Source organism: Euprymna scolopes, chromosome 3 (genome assembly GCF_053919585.1).
Source record: "Euprymna scolopes isolate OS-2025 chromosome 3, ASM5391958v1, whole genome shotgun sequence".
NCBI lineage: Eukaryota > Metazoa > Mollusca > Cephalopoda > Sepiida > Sepiolidae > Euprymna > Euprymna scolopes.
Window position 1 is genome coordinate 1245566 of NC_136484.1, and position 25028 is coordinate 1270593.

Here is a 25028-nt window from a genome sequence, read left to right on the forward strand (position 1 = left end):
AATATATATAAATTCAAAAAAATCACTTAATATATAAAATACTAATCAATGCATGCTTCCATTCTTCATTTATGAGAATTTGTCCGTATTTATATTTTATATTCCATGTATTTTTTAAATAAAAGAATTTTTAAACAACTATTTGAAAAGGCCGCCATTAAGTAAGCATTAATCGGTGTTAGCAAAGCGCCGAAGCAGTGTTTTTCCTGTTTGGAAATACAGATGGATAGAAGGATATAAAAACAACACATATACGTTAATCGTCTAGTCTTGTGTGTGAATTAATATGTGTCACCGTATATGCAAAATAATCATATCTTACTTATCAGTTTTTGCCTTAAAAAACAAACACTGGACGAATTATTTATTTTTTTCTTTTCTCAAAGAAATACATGAGTTTTTGATTTAATATATTTCTTCTTTATCGAGTGAATTTTTATTTTAAATATTTACAAAAATAATCATTGAATCAAATAGAAAAAAATTATCGTTATTCTACGAAATTTTCTGGACAATATAACAAGATTATAAGGTTTCACTTAAAAAAAAACAAAAACATATTTAACGTGTTTTAAAATATAAAAAAAGGTTTTAAACTTTAAACCTTACAGGTAAATTTGCAAATAACTGTTCTTTTTTTTTGTTTTAAATTAGCTTATTTTATTCATTGATCTTTATTTTCAATTTGTGATATATAAATTTGAGGTGAGAAAATTAATTATTTTCATTTGAATAGTCATTTCAAAATGGAGGGGGGCTGAATTAAAAAAAAACGCTCGTCTAGAATATATTCAGTTTATTGGAAAGAGCATAAAATTTTGCATTGATCCTGAAAATATCGTAAAAATTGAAACAGAAAAATTTTGATAGATTTTTAAAGTTTATAAATTGAAAAAAAATTAACTCGTAAAATTCAATTGATTTCATTATGTAAAAAATATGGTTGCATGAACGCGCGCAGGCACTTTGTAAACATTGTTATTTAAAAAATAAAAAATAATATTTCTATAATTTTTTAAACAACTTTAATAGTTTATTTTGGAAGTATATTCCATAAAGAAAATAAACAACCCACTTTAAAAGAGAAATTACGATTTTTTTAAATATTTTATTTGCAGTTTTGTGTTGGGGGTGTCAAAAATTCCCCAAATTCTGACACACCTAGTACCGCACCAAGTTGTAGCAATTTCCAGTTTGGTATTTGAAGGCACATTTAACTCCGATAGAGGGATACACCCCCAAATCAAGAGAGAAAGCAACTAGAAACTACTGTCTTTACTTGTCTTCCTGAGATCATAATGGCTGTAAAATTTTAAAAGCCATGATCGTCGACGCTGTTAAAACAATAGAGTCGCAACATGCAATGTAAGGAATTGTTAGAAATGAAATTATTTTATCTCACCATTATTTTGTTCTTTTGTAAATTTAAGGTTGAAAGTTAGGAATAAATTATTTTATATTAGAAAGCATGTTAGATTGGTTGATGTTTTTGTGTTCTTAATTCTTTTAAGTTATACTAATGTTAAGAGGTTGGAAAAATTATTTCTTCTGTGTATAATGTTTTTATCGATTTAAGATTAAAAGTTAGAGATAGATAATCATTTAATTTCAGAAATGAGTGTTCTTTTAATCATTGATATGAAGTCAAAAACTCAGTTTTGTTGATGAAACAATGCGAATTATGTGTGTGTACGCACATGGTCATTTCTAATTTCCCAATGTGTGAATGCATGGAGGTAAAATTGCTGCTTTTTTGAAGTCGCGTGGTTGCATTATGTCAGACGATAGCATGTTCAAATTACGCCAGGGTCACTACTCTGTAGAGGATGGGCCACTTTTTGATGTGTAGTTGGCGATCCCATCCTCTATTGTTAAGCCCCTACTTAATAAAGAAAGGTCGCATGTCCCCTATGCCGTGAAATGAAGACACACAATATGCTGATATTATAAATATCACCAAATAAATTTATTTACAGCAGATACAAAATAAATGATAGTAAGAGTTCAGTGAGAGATTATAACTAATGTTACTTGCATTTATAGTTTTTGATGAGAGGTCGACGGCGAGGTCAATAGCGGACTGGTGTTCAATAGACCAGAGTGCGTTTATCATCACATCTGCACTCTTTGATGTCCAACGAAGAAAGAGAATGAATGATACAAACCGGAAATGAAGGTGGCTGTATCACCCCCAGGTGACATGGCATGGTGTTACCAGAGTTGAAGGGCGATAATTGTGTTTACCTTAAGCTCATCAATTTATGTATGTGAGTTCGCTTGTATGGAGAACTCGATTCTCACAAATATTCCCATGTAAAAATTCCTTTTTATTTATAAGAAAAGACTTTATCGGAATTTTTTCGATTTTCGATACTTATTGGATGAATTTATGTACAAAACCTATCCAAGAACACTGCCAGACATATAAATTACTTTCGTGTGAAAGTTGCAAAAGATAGGCTCAGCCGTTTCGGAACCTATGAGAAAGGAACTCACACACACAAAGTGACTTTGTTATAATAGTAGAGATAGTGATTCTAGATGTAACCAAATCAGAAGGGCGAGCTCTTAACCAATATCAACAAAGCACAACAGTAAATAGGTAAGTAATTTGACATTAAGCCAATCACAGCGTTTAATGCAAAAGTAACCAATAATGTTTTAGCAAAATGAATTGTAACTCTTGATTTAATCTGTGATCCGAACAATATTTAGGGCATGATCATGTTATCCCGTTTCTACTTGACTATGCATCTGATGAAGATATCAGTCTGAATATTGATCAGGTAAGGCAGGGTCTAGTTTTTCTTTAGAGCAGTTGATTATTTGGTGCCATTTGACGATATTATGATACAATGAGGTCGGATTATACTGTAGTGATTCTTGGTCTAACTTAGGAAGCATTCAACTTAAAGATATGGGAGACCTAACGGAATTGATCAGTGAATTAAGCTGTAGATATTGCCTGATAATGAGGTGATACCAATTCGTACTTGATTATATTAATGCCAATAATCTAACAATGAACCTGGTATTATATTTAACTGAAGGAAATTCTGTACGTGTATGTATTTTTGCCCAAAAACGAATGGAATTTTGTAACAAGTCTTTACAAAGTACTTTGCAATAGAAAGATATATGTAGAAAACTATGCTTGTAGCCGAATATAATAATGATTGTAGAAATCAGTAGTGCATGATGTTTAGGGTTTAAAATGCTTTTAGAACACAACCTAATAAAATAAATAATTCAATACAAGCCTCTGAAATGACGAACACAACAACTTGATAAAAGGTAACACAGAACAGGTTTATTAAGGAGAATGTGATATGTTCCTTGTCAAAAGCTGGACTCCGGCTACCTGGTGCTATCGCGGTAGTTATTCCCAGTGGAATCGTCGATACCATTAGAAATCACCGAGGTTGAGAGAGAGAAGAAAAGGGAGGTCCGTTCTGTTTGGTGGCTCTCTCAGTAAGGACGAGTTCTTCTTCAAACTTGATGCTGGCCGATTTCCTTAGGGAATAGGAAGGATCAGTGCGCCGTACCCCTGATTGGTCAGTATGTGGCCAAATAGCACAGGAGAGAGGCATTGATTCGAGGAAGAAAAAATTTCCATTTGTTTCTGCTACATAACCCCCTGCTTAGGCTGAAAGCCGACAAAGAAAAAGTAGCATAACAAATGGTGAAAAATAAAAATAGTTCCATTTGTTTCTGCTACAGATGTACATTAGATTTGAACTATCATGCAAGATTTCATGGGTGTGTGATGGAACTGACTTGATGTCACATGCATGATCTGACTGTAGCCACTTTTTCAACTTTGTGCAATATAAATTTGAAGATAAAAATCTTTCAGTGAGTTATGCAAATATTCTTTTTGAAATATTAATGTGAATATCTATCCCAGCTTTTTGGCAAGGAGAGGCTAACAATTATTGTCTTTATTTGCTATTGAGTTAGTAGTGGAGGAGGTTGGTCGACATTCACCGATACCTCCCAGCCAGCCTGAATGATCGGCCCATCATCGGCCCATTACATAACCGACGATAAGCCGACAAACACTGTAATGGGCCGATGATGGGCCGATCATTCAGGCTGGCTGGGCTGGTATCACAGTTATGGCCTGAGCATGAGATAAATATCTCCCAACCGAACAAAAAATAAATAAAAATAAAAGATGTCAGTAATTAGCAATATGAAGCCAAGTTTCAACATTTAATATAGAAATTTATTGGCGAAAACGTCACTTTTATATGCTTTGTCATCACACAGGAAAAAAATGGTAAAGTTTGCTTTTGCTTTGGATTTTGTAATTAAATGATAGAGATTTTCTGGATGGAGGTGTTATGTGGCGATAGACAACCAACCCAGAACATTCTACATAAGGAACCGAGTCACTGGATTCACCAGACCCTTTGAACAGAGACTTCTCCCTGAACATTAACACACTTTATTTGTCTCTATGTAAATACGTAAATAAACTTCTCTTTCAGTATTCAACCCACAGTGTATATTTATTCCTTTCACGGAATATTTTATCTTTGTATAATAGGCCACCTTAGGACACATCAAAAACATTATTATTATGAAACAAAGACAAAAATTTAAGTCTAAAGTAAATGTGGTGTTGTCAAAAGAAGTGAGACAAGGAGCTAAAAGACAATTTGTCACTACCAAAATAAATGGTCACATAGTGAAACTACTTTTGGATACACGTAGCGATATTTCAATTATCGACGAAGTGACCTGGAAGAGGATTGGGTGTCCAAAATTGGGAAAAAAAAAAACATTTTAAATTGCCAAAAGACTATTCGGCAAGAGATTAAAATTCATCAGATAATTTAATTGCACCGTATCCCTTGGACCAAAAGCTTTTTCTACAAAAGTGTCAGTTGTTCCAGATATAAATTCTTGCCTTTTCAGAATTGATTGGATCGTTTTGTTTGATTTATGGGAGCTACCCATGAATTCATTTTGTAACAGTGTGAGTGTAAGTAAAAAAAAAAATTCCAAACGAAATGAGGATTTTCTTACGATCTTAAAAAGTGAATTCCCCAGGTTTTTTCCTGAGGGGTTAGGTATGTATACTAAGACTGAAGTGAATTTTGAACTAAAGCAAAATGTGAAACCGGTTTTTAAGCCAAAAAGAAACATGCCGTTTTCTTCAAAAGAAGATATTGAAATTTAACTGCAGAGACTGCAGGAAAATGGTATAGTCGAAAAAGATGACTATTCTGAGTGGGCAAGCCCCACTGTACATGTTAAAAAGAAAAATAAGAGGATTTGCGTATGTGCCGATTTTTCTACAGGCCTTAATGACTGTCTTATGGATCATAGTTATCCACACCCATCTCCTGAAGACATTTTTACAAAGCTGAATGGAGGGAAAATTTTCTCCAAAATTTATTTATCTGAGGCTTACCTTCAGATAAAAGTCAGTGAAGAATGTTCGAAGTATTTGTGTATCAATACACATGTAGGACTCTTCAGACTCAAAAGGCTTCCTTTTGGTTCGAAAATAGCTCCAGCGTTATTTCAGCAAATAATGGGCACAATGCTTGCCAATTTAGGTTTTGCAATCATATTTGGATGACATTCTTGTAAAGAGTAGAAATGTGCAGGAACATAAGGAGAATATCAGAACAGTTAATAAAAAAGACGAAAGTGGATTTGGTCAAAGGAGTGGCAAAGTGTATTTGGAGAGATTAAGAAATGCCTGCTATCTGATTTAGCACTGGCACACCTCCATCCAAAGAAGGAATTGATTGTTGCATCAGATGCAAGTGATTACGGTATAGGAGCAGTACTTCTATATAGACTGGAAGACGGATCAACGAAGCCATTATTAGGTTTTTAAAGAGAAAAAAAAATGAGTTAGCGAAAAAAAAAAAAAACTTGGATAAAAAATAAAATTGTTCGGAACGGATCCAGGAAAACAAAAACAGTGAGAAAGGTCTCCACACTGTCCGTTCGTCTTCCTGGACGGTCGGGACGGTCGTCCCTTGTTGAGGACGAATCGTGTCGGTCGAGGGCTTAGTCTCAATAGATCGCAGTGTGGTGGCTGTTCTACTAATTACGACACCCCGAGCCTGAAGTCAAGTAATCTACGAGCGACCCCTCGTCTCACGCACCACAGGGGTTTTGTTTTAAATCGGGTTTGTTTTAAAAGAGAAATGCATCTAAAGCTGTTTCAGTATTTTCAATCAATTAAAAGGAAAACATTCGAGAAAAATATTTAGAACCCCTGTTGGAATTTTGTGTACCAATAGTGCATCCCGCTGTTTACATTTTTATTCTGGTTCTTATATTTGATTTTCTGTATTTTATATCCTTTATGATTCTTAGTTTCGTATATTTTGGGTTTGTACGAAACTCCCTTTAATTTAAAGAAAAGAGCAATGCTAGCTCCTTGATGACGTCACGAGCCCAGCGTGAAATTCGGCCTCTTTTTGGTTCTGGCGACCAGAATATTAGACGTGGTTTCATTGCGCTGATATGGAATTTTGACGAGCCTCCTTCAAAGAAGAATGCCCGGCAAGAATACCCGGACGTGCTGAAAGCGAACTTCTTAGGACTTATTTACGTGGCTACGGTTTGCACGTAAATGGAAGGAGAGAAATTTTAAAGGACTTTAAAATGAGAAAAAAAGAAAAAGGCACATCCTTGACGCCATCAATTTGTAAGTACGTTCCTAAAATTTATTGCTTATGTGAGAAAGATTAGGAACTGCTGTTTGAATTATATTGTATTCGTTCATGGATACGACATCTTCAATATAAGAACCAGCGTTTTTTTTTTCATTATATGTTGTTACCTTGGCACTCTATGTTTTTGAATTTAATTCCCGCAAAGGGAAAAATTTGCAACCAAATTCATTGCAAATAAAATCTCTTCTTCGTTTTGAAACAAGACCTTTATATCATTCTTTACCTCTCCTTTTTATTTTTATGCTTTCATTTTTTTTCAGGCTAGTTATTTTCGTGTCGGATTTATCTGAAAGAGGATAAATTTTCGACACTTTGCAAATTGTTTTCCCCTATTAAATACATTTAGCAAATTTTTCGTTCCCTTATTTGGGACACTTTGAAAATTAAGTGTACCCTTTTCTAATCGAGATACGTTATTTCGAAACGTGTTTAATTCTCTGTTACTTCCCCGTTCCCAACGCCTGCCTACAAATTCTTTTCCCTTCTTCCCTTCCCACATAAGGTTGTAATTTAGTGCGTTTCTCAACGCCCCAAAGTGTCGAAAATCTATCCTCTTTCAGATAAATTTGTAGCTGTGGATTGTATCCTTTGATATTTTCACTGCTCAATATGATGTATTGGTCTTGTTTTGTTTGTGCTATGAGGAAGGAATTTTATGCATATACCTTTGTAACCTTTGTGTGTGCATTTTTGTGTATAATATTTGAACGCCTATTTTTTGTATTTGTTTGGATTTATTCCATATTTTTGAAAAAACAAACGCTGCACAATGTTGGTCACTCGTTCTTCCGAATTCCTTGTAAGGAAGCGAAAGTTTTATTTAGGGAAGATTATCGTCGTCTTAGATTTATTGCGGTTGCAGAGGGAATTACCAAAATCTTACTTTATGACAATGAAGGCCGATGTTGATGAATGGTTATCATCGGTAGATAATATAACTGAATTGTTGGATGATCGTTCCTTGCGTGAGGACGTGGACTGTTCGCTTGTAGAAGCGGATGCTGTTAATGTTGTAGTGTTCTCGTCCCAGGTTCGATTTATTCTCTCGAGGTTGGCAAATGGTGTGGAGTGTGATTCCTTGTGCAACCCTGTGATATTCGAAACCTCTAAGGAGATGCTTGGCGAGTTACCAACTACTCAGCCCAAATGTCCAGACTCTGAAAACTGTTTGCTGAGTGCTGGCAAGTTTGGCTTGGAAAATACTGCATCACAGTCTGAAAACAGTGTTGCAAATGCCACTTCAGAGGATCTGCGTAGTCAGGCGCTGAAGTTTGGTTTTTCTGATGGGCAGTTTGCCAGTGATATTTTAAAGAAAAATGCATTGGGAGTGAGCTTCCCAGGTATCATGAATGATACCACTCGTGTCCATTGCTTATGAGACAGAGATTAGGAACTACTATTTGAATTATATTGCATTCGTTCATGGATACGACATCTCCAACATAAGAACCAGCGTTTTTTTTTCATTATATGTTGTTACCTTGGCGTTCTATGTTTTGGAATTTAATCCCCACAAAGGGAAAAATTTGCAACCAAATTCATTGTAAATAAAATCACTTTTCTGTTTTGAAACAAGACCTTTATATTATTCTTTACCCCCCCTTTTATTTTCATGCTTTTATTTTCGTGTCGAATTTATCTGAAAGGGGATAAATTTTCAACAAACCCCGTATACTTAATATATGTTCCTCCCACACACACACACACACACACACACACACACACACTAAGTGCATTTTTTGTTTGCGAAAATATATGCAGACATGAGAAGGTTTTAGAGTTATTAAAAAAAAAGACAAAAACAAATCATTAATTAAATATTTAGAAATTTAAAAAGAATCGGAATCGGGAATCGTATCGGATCAGGAATTTAAGACAGAATCGGTAATTGAATCGGAATCGGAAAAAAATTTGGAGTCATGCCATCACTAGTATATGCACACACACACACACACACACACACACACACACACACACATATACATTTGCCCTATATATATTTTCGCGCCTTTAACATTTCCTGCCTGGGTCTTTTTGATTTTTGTTTCCCTTTATTTTATATTTAACTTTATTTTATATTTAACTTTATCCTTTTTTTCTCTCCTTTTTCTTCCTAGATCTTTTTTATTTATAGTTATGTCTCGAAAGTAGAGTGAAAAGCACATCTTATTTTTCTTTTATTAATATTATTTTTTTTCCTTGTACATATGTTTGTGAATTATTCCATGGATTTCTGCCTTTGGATTATTATGGACCATCTTCTTCCAATTACGGGATGTCTTTGGATTTTACTTGTACAAATGGAAATTCTTTTAACTTTCTTGAAGTTTTACATTTGGATTTTACCGTCACTGGATTTTTTATCTTCCACCAGACTATCCATTCATGTGTAATCACCTTTTTCCTTACCATATTCCCTCTGCTTAACTTATTTTGTTTTCTAGTAAGATCTTTGACTTACTTGTTGTTTCATCAAATACTTCTGCATGCAAAATCCGATCCCGCATTTTGCTAATTCCTACCCTCAGATGAGAAGGAGAGTATTTCTTCGAAACTCCGCGGATTAAGGACTATCCATTTATCTAGTGTTTCCTTTTCAGATTAAATATGTTTTTAACTCATTTCAAAGTGTTTTTTTTAACATATTTTATTAACTGTTTGCTCATATATATATATATATATATATATATATGTATATATATATGTATATATACAACTAGGGAACGGACAAAAGGACACCGGACAAAACCCACTAGCTAATTTAAGCAAAAACAGATAAAATCCCAAATGAATCAAAAACATTAAAAATTACTTTTTATATATATTTTTTAATTTAATTAAATTTAGGAAAATTACACACCAGGGAACTAATTTTGGCAAGGTATGAAAGTTAAGCATCTACGGAATAAATGTCAATTGAAGATAGACTTTAAGACCATTCTATATATATAAGACGATATAGTTTTAAATAGGAATATAATATATATATATATAAGACGATATAGTTTTAAATAGTAATCAAGTGCCTCTCACAGAAATATACATATTTTTAAATATTTACTCTTGTTTGAAAGCAAGTCGATTTTTTAAAGTTACGTACGCGTTCTAAGAAGATTTTCCTTGTATTATCTTTTACAATTATTATATTAATAAAAAAAAGTAAAAAAATTAAAATCCTATTACCAGAATTAATTCATCATAATAAATTTCGGTTTAATCATAAATACATCAGTGATTAGAAAATTTTGGGAATAGTTTGAAAAAAATCAATTACTCTGTAATTGTTCGAAACTTGACAGAAATTCGGCAGTATTTAAACGATCACATAGAAAGCCACTTAAATATTATTTGAGGTGTAACGCTTATTTCCCATTTGATTTTATATTCCCCGATATGATGATCATAAAATATGCTTACAGTCGACTTTTATTCCGTACTTGCTTAATGTTTCTACAATTCCAAAATTACATAATTTTCTGTTGCTTATTTTCCGTTGTATCATTTAATTATCAGTGATATTTGAAAGTATTTTTCTTGACAAAAATGTTTTGTTTAATTTTTCACCATTTTTGGAACATGTAAATCAACTGCTTTCTTTGAAAGGTTACCTAGAGAATTTATGCAACTTTTTAAAACTTTATTTTAGAAATAAAATAAATTTACACCGTACTTTGGTGTTATTATCATTTTAGATTCAGTGATAATTTAAAAACAATAAATATTTATCATTAGTACCAATAAATAAGAAATTAAGTTAAACATTTAAAACAATCGGTTTTGGAATCGTAAATTAGGGACACATTTTTCTGATACCTTCAAATTCCGATTTTTTTACAACTTTTTCGGTAAAACAATTCAAATTCTTTTTAGCTTTTATTTATTTTTATTTTCTATTTTTATCCTCATAAAAATCCCCCACCTAACATGTGCCGTTCGTAAAATAGGAACACATTTTTCTGATACCTCCAAAAGTTCCGATCTTTTAAAAACTTTTCGGTATAAAATTTAAGATATTTGTTAGCTTTTATCTATTTTTATATATTTTTTCTATTTTCTATTTTTTACCATCTCAAAATGCGCCCCTCCCCGCCTTACATGGGCCGCTTGTAAAATAGGGACACCTTTTTCTGATTTCGATACCTCCAAAAGTTCCGATCTTTTTCAATCTTTTCGGTATAAAATTTCAAATTTTTTGTTAGCTTTTATTTATATTTTCTGTTTTTTTATTTTTAACATCTCAAAATGTCGCCCCCGACATGTGCCAATCGTACAATAGGGACACATTTTTCTGATTCTAATACCTCTAACAGTTCCATTTTTTACAACCTTTTCGGTAAAAAAAAATTTCAAATCTTTTGTTAGATTTTATTTATTTTCATTTATTTTTCTATTTTCTATTTTTAACCTCTCAAAATGTCGCCCTCTGACATGTGCCGCTCGTGCAATACAATAGGGATACATTTTTCTGATTCCAATACCTCCAGAATTTTCGATTTTTAAAAAACTTTTCGGTATAAAATTTAAGATATTTTGTTAGCTTTTATGCATTTTTTTTTTCTATTTTCACCCCTTAAGAATGCCCCCCCCCCCACTGACAGGGGCCGCTCGTAAAATAGGGACACATATCTCTAAAAGTCCGGATATTTTACAACCTTTTCGACATACAATTTAAGATTTTTTGTTAGCTTTCATTTATTTTTATTTATTTTTTATTTTTTGCCATCTCAAAATGCCGCCGCATGGAACGTGCCGCTCGGAGCGGGCCGCCCCCTCCCTTCCCCGCCCTTGCTACGCCACTGCTGGGGCCCCAGCAGTGCTGCTGGGCTGTGAAATGGAAAATAGCCCCAGAGTTGAGGGGTTAATACCATACAAACGGTAAATTTGCGACGGAAACGGTTACCATGTTCTTTTAAAGCACATCGAAAACTACAAAAGCTTTTTTTTTCTTTACGAATGTGAGACAAGCCGTAAAATAAAATACCGATTTTTCATTATGTTTTAATTTCCTCGTGCCTTTATTGAAAGATGAAAACAGAAAAAGAAATCGAAAAAACTTTTTAGCCAATAAACACTCCAAAAAATGCGCCCTCTCTCAGGCGGCCATTAAGGGGGTGCTTATTTGAAGTTAAATTTACATGGAAAAGTGATCACCCACCTTTTGAAAAAGTAATTTCTTCATATCATTTTTTGCGACGGAAACGGTTTGCAGATTCGTTTTTAACACACCGATATCTACAAAAAAAAAAAAAAAATAAATAAATAGATAAATAAAAATAAATAAATAAATAATTAAAAAAATAAAATAAAAATAAATAAATAAAAAAATAAAAATAAAATAAAATAAAATAATAAAAAAATATTTTACGAACGTGAGACGGGTCTTAATGTAAAATTTTACTAAACTTTCTTCCCACGGAACTTATGAATATAAGAAACGAAATAATGGTTTACACCGGTTCATGATATCCTTGACATTGTTTATATGTCACTGAATTGCTTCACTTTCTTTTAAATCGTGTTTGATTCTTTTTTTAAATTTTCGTATATTTTATTCCTTAATGAATTGTACGCACAAAATATTAGTTGCATCATCGCTTCAAAAGGAATCCCAACAATCCGATCAAATTTTCTGTTTTAAACATTAAAGTAATATTCGTAGATTTTGACCCTCCCCTGGAATATAAGGTAAGATTTTCTTTACTTAAAAAAAAAAAAAAAAAATGGTTTAAAAATTTTAATAAGTTTATTTTTAGTTGAATCGAATAAAAATCTCGATTATGAATGATACTTCATTAAAATTTAGAAGTGAATTCAGTAAATTAAAATTTTTACGACAAATTTATTATTCGACAAGAAAAAAAAAATAAAGCTGTTTTTGTATTCCTTGTCGAATGATAAATTAGTCGTAATTTTGTAATTTATTAAATTTAGTTTCAAAATTTCATTTATATTTCATTTATATTGCTCTGTCTCGTATATTGAGCTTCTTTGTCTGATTGAAATTGTATTATAAATTATTTATATGGACTTTAATTTTACAGTCTGAACGTATTTCAAAATTTCAGTTAATTTATATATAAAAGGAACTTCGTGTGTGTGTGTGTGTGTGTGTGTGTGTGTGTGTGTGAGAGAGAGAGAGAGAGAGAGAGCTCCCTATTAACACACAAAGGTACTTGATGTGTCTGGGAGTGTTCTTATTTTGGTTTTGTATTAGACGCATTCTGATACATATATCGATAATCGAAACAATTCAAGAAAGAAGCTCCATTTGGACCAAATTTACACTTTTATACAGCCTAATGTCACGAGTGCATTTGAGAAGTTTTATCACCGCACACGCAGAAAAACCCAGCATATAAAAAGAACATAGATTCGTTTTTAAGACATGGGCGTATGCAAAATGAATGTTTCTTTTTAGGTCACAATTGAACCATGATACTTGACTTTTGTTTAACTTAAATCCAAGTGATTATGTAAAATTAATTTCATAAATCAACAGTTGATTCTTTGATTAGACAGAGGTGCAAGGTGCATTCAAAATTAATGCTTTTGTATAGAGCACAATTGAACCATGATACTTGATTTTTGCATTTTAAACTTTAAATGAGCCAATTGTTATATTGCAAAAATGAGCGTATAGAAGCAATAAGGACAAATGAAAAAGTTTAGTTTAAACTTTTATTCAGGGTCAATGCTTCATGTTTTGACAAGCTTCTGGACTTGACCTTTACTCCTGATCTGAGATTGAACACATACATCACATTTGTTTCCAAGGTCACTGGAAAAATGGTTGGAATCCTTCTATCGATCCAGTAGATATCTTACTGCTGATGCAATTCTCTATCTATATAAGAGCCAGTTACGTCCAAGGATGGAGTACTCTTGCCACATCTTGGCAGGAGCTGCTAAAAAGGACTTATGCGGCCTAGATAGAATTCAAAATGGATTTTGTAGCCTAGTATGGGATGCCTTTTTCTCTTCCCTGCAACCTCTTTCTCACAGAGGAGATGTTGCGAGCCTGTCTGTACTTTATCGTTATTTTCATAGCAAGTGCTCGACTGAGCTCCAATCTATGCCCCCCCTTGCCAAACTTTCATGAGAAACACTCGTCTAGCTGAAAACACTATCAATAATTTCCCCCACTCTATCTGTGCCTAAACTTAAATGTAGATTCCATGAACAAAGTTTCATTCTTAGAACTGCACGCCTGTGGAACTGTCTTCCATTTGCCTGCTTTTCAGCTGACTACAATATAGTTTTCCTCTAAGTCCAACATAAGCAAGTTCTTGATGAGCCGTTCCACTTGTTAACAGATTTACCGAATTTCCATTACTAACGATTAATATATTGTCCAATTGATTATTGTACACTCTTTAACCCTTATCCTCGAGTGGCCTGTGGGCCTTGATGAGTGGTAACGCCTATGTACAAAAAACGTGCTATTGGTATTATTAGGATGTGATGGTCGAGGTGGTGATGGGGATGTCGATCAGCTGCTTGGAATAAGGATAGCGATCAGTTGGCAGGCTGATGGTGAAGATGGGGTAGTCTGGACAGCTGCTGCAGCTGTCGTCTGGGGTGAAGTCGATGATGGCTGCTGCTGATGCTGTGGCAAAGCTGCTGCTGATGTTGTTGTAAGCGAAGTTGACGATGGCTGGTTGCTGATGTTGTGGTGTTGATTGCTACTGGGATGGCAGCATCGACGGACATCCTCACTGTTCGGTGTTCTAGCCTCAAAAACCAGCTGTATTTATACTTGGTCTGCAGACATAGTTGAAGATATGATGGCCCTGGGCATTGATATGTTTTCATTTTAGACTTGTGTTAGTTTCCATATCTTAACGTCAATGATTACTGGCTGCTGATGATGCTATGGCAAGGCTGCTGCTGATGTTGTTTTTGGTGAGGTTGACGATGGCTGGCAGCTGCTGATGCTGTGGCTCGGGCTACTGCTGATGCTGTTTTAAGTGAGGTTGACAGCGGCTGACTGCTGCTGATGCTGTGGTTTGGGCTGCTGCTGGGATGGCAGCGTTTACGGACCTCACTGCTCCGTAATCTAAGCCTATTCTTTCTGGTTATCGAAAACCAGCTGTATTTATACTTGGCTTGTAGACATAGTTGAAGACCTGATGAATTGAGTCTCCCTGCAACAGCTATAAAAAAACAAGCTGATAAGTCATTCAGGAACAACAGTTGCTCTGTGTTACTGTGTTTGTGATCATGTCATGGTGTGTCAATTCAATGATATTGTTTGGAATCATGTCATATCGATCAATGGTGTTGTTTGGTATCATGGCATGCCAATTTGATGGTATTGTTTGGAATCATGTCATGTTGATCAACAGTGTTGTTTGGGATCGTGTGTTGATTGATGGTGTTGATCAGGATCATATTGTGTTGATTGACAATGTTGTATGGGATCGTATCATGTCGGGTTGACGGTATCATTCAGGATCATGTGCTGAATCATCGGAGATGCTCGGGATTGAATGGACAGACTTATTCAGGACCATGCTGTCATGTGTAATATAAAAATATATGCATACTTATATTCCTTTGGCATTCTTTGGCATTCTTTCTTCCCTAATGAAGTAACAGCCTTAATGTACAGCAGGAAGTCATCTGTTTGGAGGTATGTTCACTTGTCTATATCAGATTTATGCTGACAAACTCGTGGATGTATATGAGTAAAAATTATGTTCTCATAGTGTTCCATGGGTTAATTATTTGTGTTGATGTACATGCAGGAGGGTCGTCGGCTGTGATGTTCATATTTCAAACTTGATTCTTTTTCCATTCTCTATAGTGGTTTTCTTGCTGGGAGGACTGGCAAATTATGCCGTTGATGTAGACACAGAAAAAATTCAGGCTTTGACGCTCTCGTGTGCAGTCTGTTTAGTTTGTGTCAGCGAATAGGGACAATGCTATTTAGATAGGATTTTAAAGTTAAATTTAATTTTTAGGATATTTATTGTTTGGTGAAAGTACAGAATATTAAAAAAAAACCCCAGTCCTTTAATGTTAAGAATGAGCTGTTATTTCAGCACATTTGGTATTCTGCATGAATACGAAAATAAAAAGAATCCTAAAAATAAATTATTCACACTGACATAAATTTAAAAAATATGTTCCTTTTAGTAAAATCTTTTTGTGATTTCTAAACAAAGAATGATTTTTACTATGATATAAATATAAAATAATAGGTTATTTTCAAATTGTGCTTATTTCTTTAGCTTATAGTTTCTGCTGAGCCTTTAGCTTCATGGTGGATGCCCTTGAAATGTTCCTTCTGATTATAATTTATTGTTTCCTTCATGCCTTCCAGTTTTAAAATAAGCAAACGAACTTAGCTGTTATTGAGAATGTTTTTATTAAAATATATCATAATTAAAATATTTATTTTAAAATGTTTTTAATAGGGCTTTATTTTTTCATATCATATTTTTGGTTATCTTCAAGTTTAGTCCCCTGTTGTTTACAAAGGATTTCTGCAGAGCTGTTAGTTGCATGGTGAAGACTAAAAATTTCTTTCCCAAAAATATATTTAACACAGGTTTAATAAAATTGCTTATTATATGTCAATAAATTTGAATGAAAACTATTTTATTAGTTGTTGATTTTCATAAGTTGTTCGGATAAGCGTGTCTTGAACATGATATCAAACAATGTAGAGAGAAATTTCTTTTCTTAAGAAAACATAATCCTGCTGTCTGCTGAAGGTTTGCTGGTTGGCAGTTTATTAGCTTTGATGGAAAAGTTTGCTATATGGTTGCTTCAACTGACAATTTTGTCTCTCTGGCCTCATGAAATGCCAAGTAAAACTGCAAATTTTCTCACTATAGTTTTTCACATCTGTCGTATAGCTCTCTTTTTTTACCTACCCACAGACAGTCACAAGGTCAGCTACTAATAGTGAGTTTCAAAATGAAGCACTCTGGAATTGGACTAGTACAATAATGGGATGAGTACAGCATCTGAAGAAAAAAATAAAACAAAAAGTGCTTTGATGAAATTACCATATTTGCTCTCCACTCCCAAGCGAGAATGTCCACAACCTCACCGTACTAGCTCCTAAATTCCAGCATCTTTACTATATGGACCTCTAAATGCCAAAAGATTTTGTACTCAAATAATTCCTTTCCTCGGACTGTTTGCCTTTTAAATTCCTTTCTTGCTAACTATTGCAGAAATTTCATATCCACCTACTCAGGCCGCCCTCTATAAATCTGGCGATTACCACAGTAGCCTCTTACGCTTTAGTGGAAATATGCCTTGTTTGGAGTGAATAATAAATACATACAAAGCGATTACAACAAAACATGATAATATTTTACAAAATAAATTTGTAAAATATGAAAAACTGGCAAAGGCTAAGTAAAACTTTGTCCAAACTGAACTATGCCTATAATAGTATTGACTCATCACTTTTCTTTGTTCCTTGCATAAAAATCATGTATTTTATGTGTACTTCATAGATTGGTTTAGATTTCTCAGCTCCACAAATCAGTTTGTAACAGGTTTTTGATTACTCATTCCCTTACAGATTTTTTTGTCCGAATCAGGTCGTGGAGACAAGCAATTCTCTTCAATTTTCTCTTCTTGTCAACACTGGCCAATGCTTGTCTGACAAATCCCCATAGCTCACTTTGGAATGCAGATTATGTTGTAATGATGACTTATATAACTATAAATCTTCAACCCTATACTATAGTGTTATTCAAAACGTGAATGTACTGATTGGGAATCCCTCAGTAATTTTAGCAAAGATGAACCGGACAACAAAAACTTTTCTGAATAAAGTTAAAATGATGCAACTAATTGACTCAAATCAAGCATAGAATAATTTGTCACCAACACAAATATTCTATAGCAATCAGTTACATTCACCTGTTTAGCTGCTATTATGAATATGCAGTGAAAATATCACTAGTTTTTCTGTCATAATTCAACTTACAGATAGATGAAAATTTGTAGCCCCAATAAATTATTGTAAGAGTGAAATAGCTGCAGTTAAGACTAGATACATTGATATGACTAGGAATTGTGTTCTGTTGGAGAAATTTGAAACTTGCAATTTATGTATAATCTATAATACTCATTAATTCATCGACTATGCAAAAACAATAAATCTGTTTGCATATCATCAGATAAGGCTAAACTACTTTCTCAGTGGTTTTACCTAAATTCTACCTTGTACTCTGAAAACCTCTCTGCCCTCAAGTTTTTATACATAAATCACAATAGATAATCATCAACCCTTTTCATGTCCAGACTATTATTAAAAGCAAAAAAACTTGATTCCTCGAAAATATGTATACTAGATCCTATTCCTATGCAGTGTTAGAACAATGTTCCATTGAACTGGATTCTACTCTCCCCAAACTCTTTAAGAAATGACTTGCAGAATCTTGCTTCTCTGATAGATGTAAAATCGCCACTGCAGTATAAAATTCGAAAAATTCTTGCAATAGAAATAACCTACAAAATTTTCATCTTATAAGACTCTCTTACTCTTCACTTAAATCTTTGAATCATTAATTAGCCTACCAATAACTCTATCTTGTATAGCCTGAATATCTCTTTGATTAACAATAATAATTTAGGCAATCCTGTTATAGTGTGGATATCCTAACAGTCATCTCTGAACACATATACCACACATTCGATATGAAGGTCGCATTTGATATGTTCAAAGCCTTTGACAAAATCTATCATAATGGTCTCCTCAAAAAAATTAACTCGTTATGCTGTACTCAGAAGAATGTCAATAACATAAAAGTATGTAACAACTTTACTCTGGCTTTGGTGGCAAGCAATGAGTTGTCCAATTAGGGAAGAGGATATTGGGTTTTAGTGTAAGGAAAGCATGTATTCTTGAATTTGGTCATTGGCTTGCCCCTGCCCGGCAAAACAAAAATAACTAACTCCAATTTTATGACGTTTGTCCATAGTCTTTTGACATGTCATTATTGTTTTTTAATGGCTTTCTGAAATCTCATATATTTTCTTTGACTGGATTCTGTATGTGCGACTTTTATTCAACACTAAGACAGTATTACTGACCAAATATTTAATATAATCAGACATTTCTTAGTTAAAAGAAAGATGCAGGCCATTCTCGATCTCCATATACCCAAACAACATCACAGATTGATAAAACTAATATAAATATAAAAAACTATAGTTTTATCAATAATAATTTAAAAAATAGTAATATATGGATTGATTTTTGAAAATGAAGCAGACACTCGTTAGCGACGTTATTTTTAGTCAACGTTAAACGTTTCTCTAATTTTAGTCAATGTTAAACGTTTCTCTAATTTCTTCCTCACATGGAACCTGAAGACCTATAAACATTTGAAGATAATTGAAGTCGTTGGTAGTATTAGATAATATTGTAGTATTTTGTGATCCATTGATGAGATTCAGATATGTGCAATAAAATTATTAAAATACAGGCTTAACATATTATGCATATATTGACCTCATCTATATCTAACATAACTATTGTATGTCACACCTCACTATTTTCTTGAGAAAATCTTTAAACAACGTTAAGTCATTTTCAAATACTTGTAACTTTTACTTTTTATTTTTTTGCATTGGAAGGTGCTAATATCCGTCATTTTTTGTGTGACTGCCTCTAGTCATTCATGCTTATTAGCTGCTGCTACTCTCGTTGTCAAAGATAAGAACTATGTATGATAGAATGTGCGTTCAAAAAAGATGAAAATCATAAGTAAAAGGAACAAGTGTGATGCACAGTGAAATCATTGTGTTATCTTGTTTCTCTTATGAAATTGAGAATGATTGCAAAGGAATGAAGACATTATTCAAGAGAAAAGAACATGAAATATAACATTCGATTATTCTTACATGTAAAACCTCAAAATATTGGAAATTATATACAATATATTGCATTTCAACGGAATATCAGGGCTCTATGGACACATTTATCTTTAGTTGACTTTTGACAACTAAATATTTTCGTTTACTAGCCAAACAGAAAAGTTACTAGCCAAACCCACATGATTTTTAGAATATGACATCTTCATTCTGTGATGAGTATGTACATTATAAAAAGTTTATGTTTTTTTTAAGTGTAATTCTAAATATACAACAAATTTTATGTTGATACTTAAGGTATACATATTCTACTTTCTTCAGATATTTTTTAAACAGCCTTCGTTAAAATAAAAGAAAAAAAGAGTACATTATTCTATTAAACTTTTATTGTTTAAATAATTTAACTTTGTTCGTTTTATTACAAAGAAAAAAATATTTTTCACTCAGTAGTGAGCTTTGGATGATTGTCAGTGAAAGCAATACAATCGCCAAAAAATAAGCGTTTCAGTATTTCTAGTTGCCACTTTGAAAAATCACTCACAAATGCGACTGTTCCACTCGCAATGTAAAGTCCTGAATATATACAATTCTATAACAAATTGTTTAAAATAAAATTAAAACAGTTATGCACAATTAGAGATTAATTTATTAAGAAATCATTATTAGAAACAGTTGGCCAGAAAATAACCATTGTAAATTGGAAAAAATAAAATTTAAGTAAATGAATAACACTTTTCAAATATCAAAACTGTTTATTTAATTAATATCAATAGAGTTTCTATTTTTAAATGCCTAGTACCAAGTAATTATAATTTGTGTACGAGGCCATAGATGTCTACAAATAATTTAATTGAGAATATTTCCTTACTAGCAGGACTCATCAAAATTCCACGGAATGAGAAATATATTTAATCAACAAATATGTTTTGAAAAAAAAATGCAATTTTTTCTGAATAGGACAAAAAATTATATTTTTTTTGACAGAAAAACCAATAACATGCAGCAAATATTAGTTTATTAACATTTATATAAAAAATAGTGTCAATTGTATATTAAATATAGAACTGATGAAAATGAGATAAGTACAAACAAATATTTCAAAAATAATATTGTGCTACATAGTTCAATACAAACAAAAACATGTAAGAGGCAATCTTTAATTTATTTTTTCAATCCAGTACCTCTTACAGACAATTCTTTTTCCCCTGTTTCTTTTGAATGTTCCTTTGGTTAAGAACCACTGCATCTTACACTATTACAACAATGATTATGAATTATTATTATGATATTCAAAAATAAGGCTACATCAAATGGTGTTAACTCTAATATTCTTGTCCAGGTTTGTCAGATTGGCCTTTTTTCAGGACGGACCCCTATTGCTTGGAATAATGAACTATTCCATGACGTCACTTCTGTCCATGATGTCATTTCTGGGGAACGAGGACTGGTTAACAAAATCCGTCAAAGATGGACACATGGAGATTATGGTTGTCACCAACTAGTGCAGCAGTGGAGCAAAGATATTGCTCAATTTACTTTTTTCATGTATTTTCATTAATACATATAAAACCTTTACTGTGTTCTCCCTCGTCAATTATTCAAATACTAGCATTACAACACCTTTTATAAAGTACAATCTTGTTAATTAGCTCCTTTTTGAAGCAGTATCACCTTCAAAAACTTTTCAAAGCGTATTCTATGCATTAACTCAGGAAGGAATATCATATAGATAAACACTTGTATTAATTGATTATCTGTGTTTAGTATGATTTTGTACAATAAATAGTAATTCCAAACCAATAATATTAAATAAAGCTTGATTTGAATTATTTAGAGTTATGTCCCTTGTATCTTCAGACTTTTCAAAATGGTGTCATGAGATCTTTGCTCATTGTTTATCGATAAAATTTGATTTTCTTCTTTAAAAATAAAATTGCTTGATAATTTTACATGATTTTTAGTATATGATATTTATTACAGGTACATATAGCATACAAATTTCCTTTTATTTTTGTTTTTCATGAGGGGTGAGTTCTGTACAAGTACCAAAAATATTACCATGCAATGCTGAATATGAACAGTTAGTCTAGTTAGTAAGCCATTATGTCGCACTGTCATATTAAAAGGAAATTAAATAACCATTTTCTTTTAAATATATGAAGTAATATATAATAGTACTGTTACTGCATAATTGTTATGGAGAAAGGATAAAATTCGTCTATATTTATCAGCGTTTCCCTGAGAGCTGTTGAAACTCTTTTAAAAATTATTTTGAAATTTGTTAAAATTTTATTTGTTCGATGATGTATGAATTTACATAAATTATTGTAATAGTAAGCGACTAGCTTATTGCCAAATGTGTAATGTAACTTTTTATGTGAACTGCTTTGCTCCTTACCATTATCTTGAATACATAGCCTTTTGATTTTTAAAATATTCCTTAGTGTCATATTTATATGAGAGTCAATATCTTGCTAGCCAAATAAAATAAAGAACTTTTATGTTTTAATTTCTGTATTCAAGTCCATTTTTATTCATTGCATAAAGCTTCCACTCAATAATAGTTTGGTTATGTAACATAAAAGTCTACATAGAAGTCTAGGAATAATTTACTTTAGAATATTTCCAACCAAAATTTGTATCCAATTTGTTATATGTCAAGTTCGAATACTTCAGATTATTTTTTATGTTTTTAATATGAATTTTTAATGCAAATCTTTTGATGTTGTGTCCAAACCAAACACATTAACAACTTTATTATGTAAAAATTAAAAGTGAAATTTACTTTTTGTGTTTTTGCAGATGTTCCTGTGTCGAATCTTTTGTTGAATGATCTTTCCAAGATTTAAAGATCAGTAAAATCTTTCGCGAAGTTATTTATCTGGATTACAAAATCACACATGATTAATGCAATTAAGTTAATGTTCAACTGTAGAAAAATTTTTTACCAACATTTTTTCTCGAAAATGTTAAATGTTATTGCGTTCATTTTAAAATGTTAACTTTTCTTGCAACATGTAAAAACAGATTTCAATTCAAATGTTCTATTGGAAAATAATATTTGAATATGAAACCAATTTCAAAAGAATCAAACTTGAATGAATGTAAAGTGATGAATCAGAACTAATATCCTTTTAACTTTATAGATCCTTCTCTCATTAAAACACACAAGGTTATCTGAAATTATACAGTACATTTTAAGGGCATAAATTTAGATATTGTTTAATTTTAGTAAATATTTTACTATTTTTTATGAGAAAATGGTCTGATCTTTTTTGTTAATGTTAGTCAATTGATGTATTAGGAAAATCTAATTTTCTATAACATTATTCTATTATATTATTCTATAATAAATGCAATTAATCCTTTAAAATATGAGGAATCATTCTACTCTTGAACGATATCGTTTATGACTCTTTACTTATGAACCATATAGGCTCTATTTTAATCTTGAACTATATAGTCCGTGTCTCTTTACTTTCATAGTTCATGACTCTTTACTTTTGAACCATATAGTTTGTGACTCTTTTTTACTTTTGAATCATATAGACTGTTGTATACTATTCTATAATAAATGCAACTAACCATTTTAAATAAGATGAATCATTTTACTTATGAACCATATAGTTAGTGACTCATTTTACCTATGAACTATATAGTTTGTGATTCATTTTAATTATAAACAATATACTTTGTGACTCATTTTACTTATGAACCGTATAAGGTATGACTTATTTTACTTATGAACCATAAAGCTTGTGATTCATTTTACTTATTAACCATATAGTTGGAGACATATTTTACTTTTGAACCGTATATGCTCTATTTTAATCTTGAACCGTATATTCTGTGACTCATTTTACTTTTGAACCATATAGTTTCTGATTTTGTTACTTTTTAACCATATAGTTTGTCACTCTTTTTTACTCAAACTATATAGTCTGTTCTATAATATTATTCTATAATGCAATTAATGATTTCAAATGCGATGAATCATTTTACTTGTGAACTCTATAGTTTTTTACTCATTTAACTTATGAACCATAAAGTCTATGAATTTATTAACTATTGAACCGTATAGTCTAACTCTTTTTACTCTTGCACCATATAGATTTTTAAAAATCTTGAACCAGATAGTTTGTGACTTTTACATATGAAACAAGTGTTTGAATAAACAATGGAAACGCACACTAAAGACGAGGTATATACTTGCAAAAGTTGTGTCTATTCCTGTTCAAATAAATCAGACTTTGCTAAACACATTCAAATGCATTCACTTGATGATAAACCACATGTCTGTAAACTTTGTGGCTCTTCTTTTGCAATGTGCACAACTTTAATGAGACATTTGCGTACACACACAAAGGAAAAACCAACTTGTAAAATATGTGGTTATTCATCTGCAAAGAAATCAAACTTAGACATACACATGCGAACTCACAGTGGCGAAACACCATATTCCTGTGAAGTGTGTGGCTATCTCTGTTCTCAGAAATCAAACTTGGTCAAACATATTCGAATTCACACTGGTGAAAAGCCATATTCTTGTGAAATCTGTGAATATTCTTGTTCTCGAAAATATAATTTAGTGTTACATATGAGAAGTCACACAGGACAAAAGCCATATTCGTGTGAAGTGTGTGGATCGTCTTTTACAATGAAATCGGGTTTAATGTTGCATGTGCGAACACACACCGGGGAGAAACCATATTCTTGTGAAATGTGTGAATATTCTTGCATTCAAAAAGCACAATTAAGCAAACATGCGAAAACTCATTATCGAGAAAAATCATTTTCGTGTAAGTTTTGTGAATATTCTTCTCCTCGGAAAGTAAATTTAGTAAAACATATGAAAACCCACACCAGAAATAGGAAGTGAATATATAGCATTGCTAGAATACTGCATTCCCAGCTAGAACAAAATCCTGAGAAAATTAATTTTTCCCAAAATTGACCGAACCTGGAAAAATGTTGATATGCCATAAAACAAAACAAGTATTTGAAGATATAAAGAACTTGAAACATAAAAACGTTTACCATAATGATAATATGTTATAAAAAATAACCAAACTAAACACCATGAATAAATATTTGAAAGAACTTGAAGAATAAAACCTTTTTCCTAAATGATTGAAGGCAAAGATGTGAAGCATAAACGCGTTCTTTCCAAGATTAAAGGATTCTGTAGTAAATAATCTGAAAATGGTCGATAAGCCATAAAACAAAATGGCCAAATTTGTTGAGTATATTTAAATAAATGCCAACTAAAATCTTGTGCCTCTTTTCTACAAAACATTGTTTTCGTTTCAGATTTTTCAACTTCACTTTTTTTGTTAATAAATTGAATTGCAGCCATGTTTTTATACTTTTTGTTTCTTTGTACTTCAGTCAAAGTTCTTAGAAATCAAACCCTTCCTTCTTGGAAATAACGATTTTTTTTATATGAGATACATAGATATTTGAATATTCCATTTA

At 32.2% G+C, this 25028-nt stretch overlaps 1 long non-coding RNA gene across 1 annotated transcript; it reads left to right on the forward strand.

Annotated features, from left to right (window-relative positions):
• The first annotated feature begins 12152 nt into the window (after nucleotides 1-12152).
• On the forward strand, nucleotides 12153-24910 carry LOC145252751 (uncharacterized). The gene is made up of 2 exons (XR_013863668.1): nucleotides 12153-12392; nucleotides 22356-24910. It is a non-coding gene; the product is annotated as an uncharacterized LOC145252751 (long non-coding RNA).
• Nucleotides 24911-25028: the final 118 nt, after the last annotated feature.